This window comes from Anopheles merus, unplaced genomic scaffold (genome assembly GCF_017562075.2).
Source record: "Anopheles merus strain MAF unplaced genomic scaffold, AmerM5.1 LNR4001249, whole genome shotgun sequence".
Classification (NCBI taxonomy): Eukaryota; Metazoa; Arthropoda; class Insecta; order Diptera; family Culicidae; genus Anopheles; species Anopheles merus.
The window spans coordinates 3,267-14,255 of NW_024428829.1; the positions used below are offsets into that span (position 1 = coordinate 3,267).

General features: G+C 42.0%; 2 long non-coding RNA genes across 3 annotated transcripts; both read left to right on the plus strand.

Annotated features, from left to right (window-relative positions):
• Nucleotides 1–2,868: 2,868 nt before the first annotated feature.
• On the plus strand, nt 2,869–3,782 carry LOC121603374. Its single transcript, XR_006006661.1, has 3 exons — nt 2,869–3,163; nt 3,228–3,390; nt 3,457–3,782. It is a non-coding gene; the product is annotated as an uncharacterized LOC121603374 (long non-coding RNA).
• An 81-nt stretch (nt 3,783–3,863) lies between these two features.
• Nucleotides 3,864–8,241, plus strand: LOC121603375. Of its 2 annotated transcripts, none has more exons than XR_006006662.1 (3): nt 3,864–4,106; nt 7,670–7,781; nt 7,883–8,241. It is a non-coding gene; the product is annotated as an uncharacterized LOC121603375 (long non-coding RNA). The 2 variants fall into 2 exon arrangements; XR_006006663.1 differs by lacking the exon at nt 3,864–4,106 and adding an exon at nt 7,372–7,407.
• The last annotated feature ends 2,748 nt before the right edge of the window (nt 8,242–10,989 follow it).

Below are 10,989 nucleotides of genomic sequence, written 5' to 3' on the forward strand. Positions count from 1 at the left end.
CGTGCGGTGTGAGATTTGGACCCGCCGAAAACAAAGGCGATCATCTTTGGCCAGTCAATTGCAGACAGTTCCATCAGCCGGATCATTTCGGGGCAGCATTTTCGTGAATCGCGGAAAAACAGAGCCAACGCCGCTCGCTTTTTGTCTCGCAAGCTTCAGAAACAAAGTGAAGTGACTTCAGTGAAGGAAAAATGAAGCTCCTTTGTGCCGGGCTAGTGTTGATTGTGGCGGTGCTTCATGTTGGCCACACGCTAACACCGATCGATTCGCCGGTCGATATGCTGGCGGAAGAGAGTCAGCTTCACAACGATCAAACCGTGGCGGAAGGCAACGACGAGACTATGCGGGAAAAGCGAGGACTGAAATATCAGTATCACTACAAGGAAAAGAGCTTCGGAGGAGGATTGCTGCCGTTCAAGCATACGGTCGAGAGGAAGGTCCACATCAAGCACGGACACCATGGGCTGCTCGGTGGACACTACCGCGAGGTGACCAAGGTCAAGCAATTCGGATTCGGACGCTAATTAAACGATGAACGGCGAACGAAATAGTGGACCGTTATGTTTACACAACAGTGCAGGATGAAGCAACAGCTGATGATGATTGCTGCTGTTGAGAAGGTCAGAGCACAACAGATAGTGTGCAGGCGGCGGAAAATGGAAAACAAATTTGACCTGAATTTGGGAAACAACGAACTGATACAATAAATATATGATTTTGATAATAATTATTACGGTTTGTCTTTTTTTTATGTGCAGTTACATAAGATCGCAAGATCTTGCGTCGACTTATTCGTATATGCCTTGTTGTTGGACCAGTGCTTTCGATTTTTGGAATAAAATCAAAAGCTCCATAACTACGAAAGCATTAAAATATTTCGGGGATAATGCGACGGTTTGTGTCTATGCATATCTATGCATCATTACCATATTGTGATTCTCTGATCCAATACAAGCAAAAGTTGAAGATTCAAAATGATAAATGAATGAGGTTGAAGAATGTACAATAAATGCTAATAATAACGACAGTCAATTCATCATGCAGTTGGCGTTTTTATACTGAAAACAAATTCAAGAAACAAATGGCTTAACCAAATTTCAGGCTGAACATGATTCTTTGAATGTACTTAAACCGGTATGATTGCGCATTTAACAGTTAATTGAGAGATTTAAATAGCATTTTAGTTTGTCTTTGCAAGATTATGTATGAATCCACTTTCTGTTAGTTTCAACTCATAATCATTTATCGTTGTACAATGTTTCAAAACTTTACTTGATATTGTAAATTCCCGCTCTCTCTCTCTCTCTTTTTATAAGTCATTTTGAAATAATTCAATTCTGGGATAAGATAGATTTGTTATATGTTGTTGTATATTTTGTGATTATGAAAATTGAAAATTCGTTTAAGTGATACTGCACAATTTTAAAGCAATGACAATCATGAAAAGCTACTTTACATCATTAGCATGGTATTGTTTTAATGACTACAATTTTAGAAATTATCAATAAATTTAAATTCTTTTTCGATGTAAATATCACAAATTTTAATCCACTTCGTGCTGAACATAACAAATAACCGAATAAAAATTATGTCCGTTCTCAAATACCAGTGTGCGCGTGGCACTGAGGGACGTTCAGTGGTCATACGCGTTAAATGCTTTTGATTTGATTTTGTACAGCGGTACGCTTTTTTTGCGTATGCTTGATACATAAATATAACCGTGCTTCTTAATTGTCAAGGCCAAATTATTTAGAGGCCAGCTGATTCGTCGTTAACGCATACAGGCATAAACTGCCTGCATATTTATCTTGCATTTTATAATAATTCATAATCGTGCTATGTCAAAGTCTAATGTAGAACGAGAATATTTCGATTGATTTATATCGTTATGATTTGAATTTAATTCCATTTTACTATCCTTATCATTTGCTACCTACTGCAACTACTTGGAGTAACGTTCTACGTGCACCTGCCCGGTATACACAGGATTTTGAGCCTTTTTTAGTAGCACGCAGCAGCTACAGGGGGTAGGTCCATTCTAGACTTGAACTCACGACGGGCATGTTGTGAAGTCGTGCAAGTTTGACGACTTTTTAGGACCTTTAAAAGTAGTATAAAGTATAAATAAGGTTTGATCTTTACAATAGGTAGGACTCCTCTGTGTTAGATAATAGATAATTGGGTAAAAACCCAATACCGCGCTGTAAATAAACCAGTGACAGTTCGAACATGCGACCTGGGAACTGTGGGTCGCTCCACACTCTTTGTGTCAGTTTCAATTGGTGTTGTTTTCATTTATGGCGGTTTGTTTACATTTCGTTGCGGTTATCATCAGTTCCCGTGGTTCGATATTCGGTCGAGCTTTCTTTTCGTCAACCTCATCGTGACGATCGTGGTGCTCGGTGGACTGTTGGCAACGATCGAAAAGCATCTGCCCACTGCCATCCGGCAGACGTTTGCTGCCCTCTGGTCGGTGGCCGGATTTGCCGTCATGATGTAGCCAGCGCGGGACTACGTAATCGCCTTCCTCGATACGTTGGCAACCAACAAGCGTATGGTGCGCACCACGCCTACCGAGACGATGGCATGACGGCATGCCATGACGCTGATCACGCTGCAGTGTTTGCGCCGGTTCCACAAGACCTGGTTCGTGCAGGTGTTCTCGAGCAAGCTGAAAAATCACCCACCAGTTGTACGTGGAACACTTTCACAACTATCCGAAGCAAGCTCGTCAGGAAAACACTCGTCCCGTTCGTTCTGTGAGATCGACGGTGAGGGTGCGGATAATATCGTTCCGGTTGTTGGGCTTTTTTTAGGATCGAAAAAATGGTATGGTTGGTGTCCGGCTTTTTTTAGGTTGCTGGTTCCGGCTGATGGGATTCAGCTGGTTTTCCTGGATCTTCTGTGAATGCCTTGTTCCACGGACCGGTCGTCGATGCACTCGAGGTGCACCGCATTGACGAGCGGCAGTAGCAGGATGCAATCGGCGCGGCCGAGCTGGCAGCGAAGCCGGTTCTCGGTGAGCCATTCACGCCGAATGAGGGCGGTCAAGAGCCGGCTGCATACGTTCGATATATTCGCTACGCGCACGATCAAACTGTGTAACGATGCCGAGTGTGTCCGGCCATCGCGACTAGGAAGTTAAGTTGCGTCGTCTATTGTGGTGCGATGCACTGTATGTTCCGGGTGTGCGATTGAGCTTCATGTTTGTTTCTTTTTGTTCACAGACACCTTTTCATCAACAACTGGCATGACTATCGGCGCACGGTCGGTGGCTCTAGCGAAGGGGAGGGTGCGTTCCAATCGGCTGGCAGGACACAGATCGGATCGGTTAGGACAACGATCGGCATAGTACGGCTCGCGACCCGCATGTGGCTATTTGTTGACTAGGTGGAGGCTCTTTATCGTTCACACATTTTCAATAATTTTCATACATGTTCTCTTTGGTTAATCTAGTTGCCTCTTCAAGTGCAAATCTACGAACATGTTTAGAAGATTTGGCTCTTTCGGTCGCAACGTTTGCGGAGTCGCTGGGGATATTGGATTGTAAGGAATGAATATACTGTCCGCAGGAACCAGATGATGACATCACCAAGGAGCTAATGCGCTAAAGCTTATCAGGAGGAGGCGAGAATGGTTTGATGTTTTGGCACAGCTCCCACGTATCATCCATACCACACCAAATCATTATGGCGCAGCCGTGAATATGTACAACGTCATCCTGCTCGGGTAGGATGGTGACGGTCTCCCGCTCGGTATATCTTGACGGCAGTATAACGCAAGGCAAGTATACATATAGTTTCTGTACGTTTAATAAGTGTAAAGAATGCTAATATCTTTGTTTCTTTTTCAAATTTTCAGAATCAAATGAACAATATACAAGGTGCACTAAACATACACTGGACTCTGTTTGGAACGGGTCTAGTAAAAGTATTTGTTAGTGGTGCGTGCATATTATTATGTGTACCTATTTTATTTTTCCTATGTTGTTACCGATCGAACCGACCGAACCCAGTAGAATAAAAAATATGATTACATTACATATTCCAAATGTGGCTACTACACCCTATTGCCAAACGAAAGAAAAACAAATAGGCTATTAATTGGTGAGTAATGCGATATATTTATACAATTTCAGTTAAAAAATGAGTAGTATATTTGATGCAATAATTATATTTGTGTTTGTATAATGAATAATTTTAACATGTAAATAACGTTATAGTGCAATAAACACTTGCGATAGTGTCACGATTGTGTGCATGATTGTGTACACAGTTCCAAATCAGCTTCATTATCTGTTCCATTAGATAATTTGTTAACTGATTCAAATTTCAATTACAGTTTCCTTATGCTTGTTGCGTGGTTTTAACTATAACGGAACCATGGCCCTTAATAATACTCCTAGATGTTGTTAATATATAGTTACGTGCACCATAGTGACACGCAAGGCTCACCTCACCGCTTGAATTAACCATTGATCCGCTGAACAAGCGGAGAACATCGAACGATCGCGACCAAGAAGAAATACTGTTCTATGGATTACGCACCTGCGGCAAGTGCTAGGATCGATTGTCTATAACCATTGTCTTGTCCGCATTTTGTTCGACCCGAGAACCGCAGCCAACACAACGAGCGTAACAAACAACGGCCTCACATACGCTCTAACACAACGTTAGTTTTTATGATTAGCAAATCTGATGTTAATATTTCTCAAAGTGCGTGCTTCCTCACGAGTACACGTATTTTTTTTTTTTTACCCAAATGGTGTTGCTCAAAAAACACATAATTATATGTTTCAATAGTCCATGCGTATATTAGCACAATAAAATCTTATATCTAATTAACCAAACTAATACTAATACTAATCCTATGCTAACATAAAACAAAAGAAAAAAATAAGGCACTGGTCACATTATAAGGCAAAAAGGGAGGTACATGATGCATAAAATTAACTCATCCATTCTATTCCATTTGGTGAGTGTTTTGCTCAGCAATCTCATTCACCAGATGTTTCATGATGTGTGCGTTGAAGGACGTGCGTGAGTTACTGAGCACTTGCCTGTCACGGGTTAGCATGATACAACATTAATGTTTCGTCTATATGCTTGGCTATCGTAGGATGTTGCGCAGTGACTGTTTCTTACAGTTAGATGAAGGAAAACGAATACCTTAGAAAATGAAAAAGAATGTAAAACAAACAAAATAACGTTTAAAAAAAACATAAGAGATACAGTAAAAAGTAAATGAGCATGTGGTTACTTACCGATAGTGTGTTGTGGCATGTGTACTGAAAAACGATTCTCTATCATTTCGCGTGTAATTCCAACATGTAGCACGAACTCATGCGGTAGGGAACATGCAAAAAAAAAGAAACATTTAAGTTTACAAATTTTGTTACCGTCTTGTACTGGTGATGTGAAATAACTTACCGCAGGGGAAACCCCACGATAAGAGACGTTCCTTTCTTATCGTGAACACTGTCGGATGGTTGGCGTTGTAGATTCCTTTTCCCGCTGCCACTTAAATCCGGATCGACGCGTAGGTCGGCGAGCTCGTGCGGCAAGAGGCATGCAAATAGGAAGAAAAATAAAAAAAAAATATTAATAAACTGCCTACATTGTCTCTTGCAAACCGATCGCTATGATGTATCAATACTTACCGCAGGGGAAACCCCTCGACTAGTGAGGTGTGCTACCGATTGGGGAAATCGGTCGGATGGTATGCGGTATACTAGATCTATCCCTTATCCCGCTTGCCACTTAAAACCGGATCGACGCGTATGTCGGCGAGCTCGTGCGGCAGGAGGCATGCAAATAGAAAGTGTTAGGAAAGGAAGGAAATTGTGTTATCATCTCGTGCAAGCCGATCGCTATGATCTAGAATTACTTACCGTAGGGGAAAACCCCCGATTAAAAAAATCGATGTTTTCAACTGCGCTGCCTTAAAATCTTAGAAAGGGATTTGTTTTAAAATTTAATTTCTTTTTTTTTTACAAGGAGGGGAAATGTAGAATGCACCTTAGCAAGGTGCCATCAAAACCTCCTCCTTGGGTCCGTTTCGCAGCTAAGCTTCTCTGGACCAAATGAGAATCTGCTTGAGTGTACCTGCTTAAAAAAAAGAAAACTAATTATTAAAAATGTTCGATTTGGTTCCCCAGGCATCTATCAAGGCGACAAACACATCATCATTGCATTTCCGGAAGATATGCTCAGCAAAATATTGTCCATGTTGCTTTTAATATTAGTGCCTTGTTTTCTCAAAAATGCCTTCAACCATCTCCAAACATTCTCAATCCGTTGTGTGTTGATGTTGTTATCATCTGGATTGAGGAAATTTCTGGAGTGGTTGACACATTCGTGGGGATATCCAAGCTCCTCCAGCCCATTATAACCTTTCCAGAGATCGGTCATAATTTTCGTTCCGGGTTCAACATGCCGAACCACCAGATCGCTCAAAACGGCAAGCGAGCGTTTCGGGACACGCTCCAGGAAAATGGCCTTATTTTCCCGGCATATCCCACCCACAAGCCACTGAGGACCGGAACTACCGACCCGGCCGACGTTGTACTTTCGACGAGTGATGACAGTTTCGTCGATTTCCACCGTCATGCCAGGGCCCCTATCTTCTCTCGTGTACGATCGAATGTTTCCCAAAGAAAACTTCGGATCGTATCGTACCACGAGAGAACCGTGTTGTGGGAGAGGCCAGTCTCCAACGCACAACGAGTTGAGTTGGCCCCATTGGCCCACTCGTAACAACAACGCACAAGGCTCCTAAGCGAAGCCTTGTGGTTGGCAAATATGGACCTGGCCCGGATGCTGCTGGTCCCGCCGCATTTGTAGTCGGGACATACATACCTGTAGCCGTCGATGCTTTTGTAGGGAGTTAGCTTCATTTCTTTGGACATCTCGGGCACAATTGAACCGGCTGCAGAAGAGCCCGCTTTTGCATCCACTCGATCGCTTGTTCACGGTCCTGAAAAATATCAGAAAGCATATCAGTATTGTAAGCCATTTTCAATTGCCTCTTTGCGCTTTGCAAAATATGCACAAGTGGCGCCAAATATTGTGTATGTGTGCGGTATATCGATGGGGTTACAAACCAGGGTTAAGATATGGGTGAACAACGGTAGCACTGCTTAAATTTGCAAATGTAGGAGCTGGTTTAAAATATAATATTATTGCGGATACACATTGAAAGGGATTCTAATTAATGCAGAACATTAATGTATTTACTCAAATATACTTTCGTTATATTTTTATTTATGAGTTTTCAAATATTTTCATTTCATGAACACTGTCCGTCCCACAGTTACCTTTGCAATTACCGTTATTTTTAAAAATTCACATACGCACGCAGGCAATCAATGATATCGTAGTGTACGTGGTTAGCTCTCATACTGAAAAGGTAAACAAACCATTTCAGTTTGTTTACCACTAGCAAACAGGTGTTTTGTGGGATTTGTGCTTTATTTTATTACAATAATCGTTTGGTTTTTTACTATCTCTCGGTATTTTATTACTTGAATCTACTATGACAGTGTGCCCTGTGTGGAATTGAAACGCGTCGACAGTTGTTTGACCTTCTTCCGTTTTGTTTTCCTTGCGTTATCGGAAGAATTAGATTATTACCTTCCGTGTACCATTAATATAACATTGGTTTAGTTAAGCTTGCTGAAAATTGAACTACTAGCAGACCAATTCGCCGCCAGACAACGGTCATGTTGGGCCCCTCGGAATCCTCGCTCCAAAACCCGATGAAGCAGCTGATGATTATTGATGGTAAGCATGCATTTTAATTATTGTGTGCGGCTAGGGCTGATGAGCGCAGCTTTACCACACAATATACTTCTCAGTCTGAATTTCTCAATTTCCATTTCGAGTGATTGCATCACCCGGTTACATAGAAGCAGCTGGTGCTGTATCGAAATCAGATACCACGAGCAGATGCCGATGGACGAGATGCTGCCACCATCGGCCATAAAGAACCTGGGGAAAATCAATTTTATTTCCGGCAATCCGTTCGCACCTACATTGGATGTGATAATTTCAGGGCAATCACGTTGCCTCCCATTGTTGGATAACAAATCCCACGGACGTGCTTCAGCTTGGCACGAACCGGGTTTGGGATTATATTGGCGACAACTTTGTGTACTATTTGCTGCAGAACAAATCTAACGGCAAGCTGCCCCCGACAATCACCCGGCCATCTTCTGTCTGGCAGAGGAAATCACGCAATTCAAAGTAAGTCAAAATAAGCGCTTTAACGGATGTGGGGTCGATCGATGGACGCTATAAGAAGCACCTAACTATTAAAATTTTCCGACGTTCTCTTTTTTTCCACAGATAATCACAGTTTGGAAAAAGTAGTACAAGCACACGTAGAAAGGAGTAGCACACGTGATTGCCGGTTCGGAGCTTCAGAGTGTGGAATCAATGGGACGGTAGTGATTCCGGTGGACTCAGTGACCAGCGACGGATTTGCCGCCAGTATTAGCGCTAGGAGATGGATAGTTTAACGAACCCAATGGAGGAAACCCCGTACCACGATTTTAACTTTTCTGCGCTCCGAAATATAGTAATAAATTGGATAAACCTTCGTACTTTATGCGTTCAGGTACAATTTCTACACATTGCGGGGTGCATTTTGCGTTTATCTTAAGGATCGCACTATAACTAACTTTCGTTTACTTTAATTTTAATTCATGAGCACTACGAAGGAGTGCTTTACTGATGAGTGGTACAACTGATCAGATTTGATATGGTTCGTTTTATCTATTTATTTCTTAATTAAGATGGTGATAATAATGAGCAGCTGCTGCTTCGCGTACAATGTTGCGGTCTTATTTTTTTTCGAAAGATACGTGAGTTTGTTTAATAAAATTTATTGTTTACATTATAGTTCATGGCTATTTAAATCGAATCTAATACTTTTGACCCAATACTACGTAACACTCTTGCTAATAAGCTATGTGATAATATACGTAAATATCGTGCTATTTACAGTGCGGTAATTTGCATTTGCATTTCTGTTGGCGCGTATGATTACAACATGCCCGTCATGGGGTTCAAGCCCCAAATGGACTGTGCCCCCATATGTAGGACTGACTATCATGCTATGTATAATCAGTAAGCCAGAGAGAACTGGTACGAAGCGGAGTAGTGGATCTTTGTCATCTGAACGTCCAGGCAATCACGAACACCCGGAAGGGTACATTTGGAACCGTTTGAGCTTAGAAGCCTTACCTAGGGTAGGGGGACGAAACTAAGGTCATGAAATAAGTTGGTTGACAAAGTTTTAGGAAGTTTTAACGACCTATTTTGGCAATTCGAACGATCTAAATTGCTATGATCGGTGGTGGTTATTTATACTACGAAAGTTATTGATTTGGGTACAAAATTTTGTGGCGTTCTAATTTAATACGTGGGTGATTGATTTTCCTATTGATCCGTGTCCTGAACTGACAGCATCTGAGATCGTGGAAGACCGTTAAGGGTTTCGGGCGCGATCGAGCTACCGAGAAGGGCTACTACGATCATAGGTACGACCCATACACACAACAATCCCGATCACGTTTATCTTATTTTATTAGAATATAAGTGTTGATACCAAAGATCCGCGAGTGTCCCTAATCCCTCTTGTGCACCTTGTCCGAAACACAAAAATAAAAACTCTGGGTTTTTTTGGGACTAAGTGTTTGGGGCTGTGAGTACAAAGTATGTGGTAAAGTGTGAGATGTTGTGTGGGTGGAGACCTTCAGAAATATCGCTTAGAGTGTGTTGTGTATAATGCGTATGCTGTTTCTGCATTGGCTTAAAGTGTGTCTATCTTTGCCTTACGCTGCGCTATTGGCTATACGATTGTGATGCGTTCTTGGTCTACCTTACTCAATTGCCAGTAACGCCTGTTTTGCTTGTGCTGCGTGTTTTGGTTGTTTTTGTATGAACGGTGTGACCTGAACTAGTTTGCTAAGTTTATTAAAATGTGTTGCTAAGAGTCTATATTTGGTATGGTGGTTTATAATGTGTTCTGCATAGCAGATATGCTATGACGTGTACATAGCAGATGGTACATGGTGGTTGCAATCACAGACAGGTGGGCAATCAAGTGTATACCTTCCTTAAAACCTACACTCCAAGTATGTCCTTCGTAAACTCCTTAGCAACAGAGCAGCTCTGCTGTGACGTCGGGTGCATAGAGTCGGCATGTTGTTTGGTATGGTGACAACGTGTAACGGCAGCGCAGGAAAGTTCGCCTAGCATTGGACGGTACATCGCGGAAAATGAGCAGCCATAGCTCTTGTGCAGAAGGTATCAAAGATCGAAAAGGACTAAACAAAGGGAGAGAAGCATATTATTAGTAGAGAAATGGAATAAATAATGTCAATGTGAAAATAATTACTTTCCTTTTAGTGATAGTATAAACAATTGTAAATTACGGATTTTAAATTGATAGAATAGAACTAGCATTTCACTTTCCTTCGATTCAGCACTTCCTTTCACACAGTCTGCCATGTGTTATAGGTTGCAAATTTTCCGATCCTGGCTGCAGCTCACCCTCGAAGTATGCATCGTAACGCAGACAAGTTATGCTACACTTCATCCAGCTAACGTCGTGTCGCACTGAGAAATATTGTGGTAACCTTTCTTGCTGGGATATACGGCCAGCATGCTGTTATAAGCTAAAGTAATCGTATCCTATTACGACAGCAATCAACAGTCCTCTGTAATCCTCAGCAAGCCAGCACACCGCCAAGATGGTCCGGAGGATCTGCCGGTCGGATACAGCTAAGGCGATTGCAACCGTCGCTGGATGATCGTTTCAGGGAAAGAGGTTAACGCTATTAGAAATGGTTTTCACACACAACATATATCTGGCTACATACCTCAAGGTAACCGTGTTACAGTGATTGAAAGTTGGCTCATTTTCGGGTTAAGTTCCGGCACACATCGAACCCGATATCGAGATCGAGATGAAACGCTGTTTGTG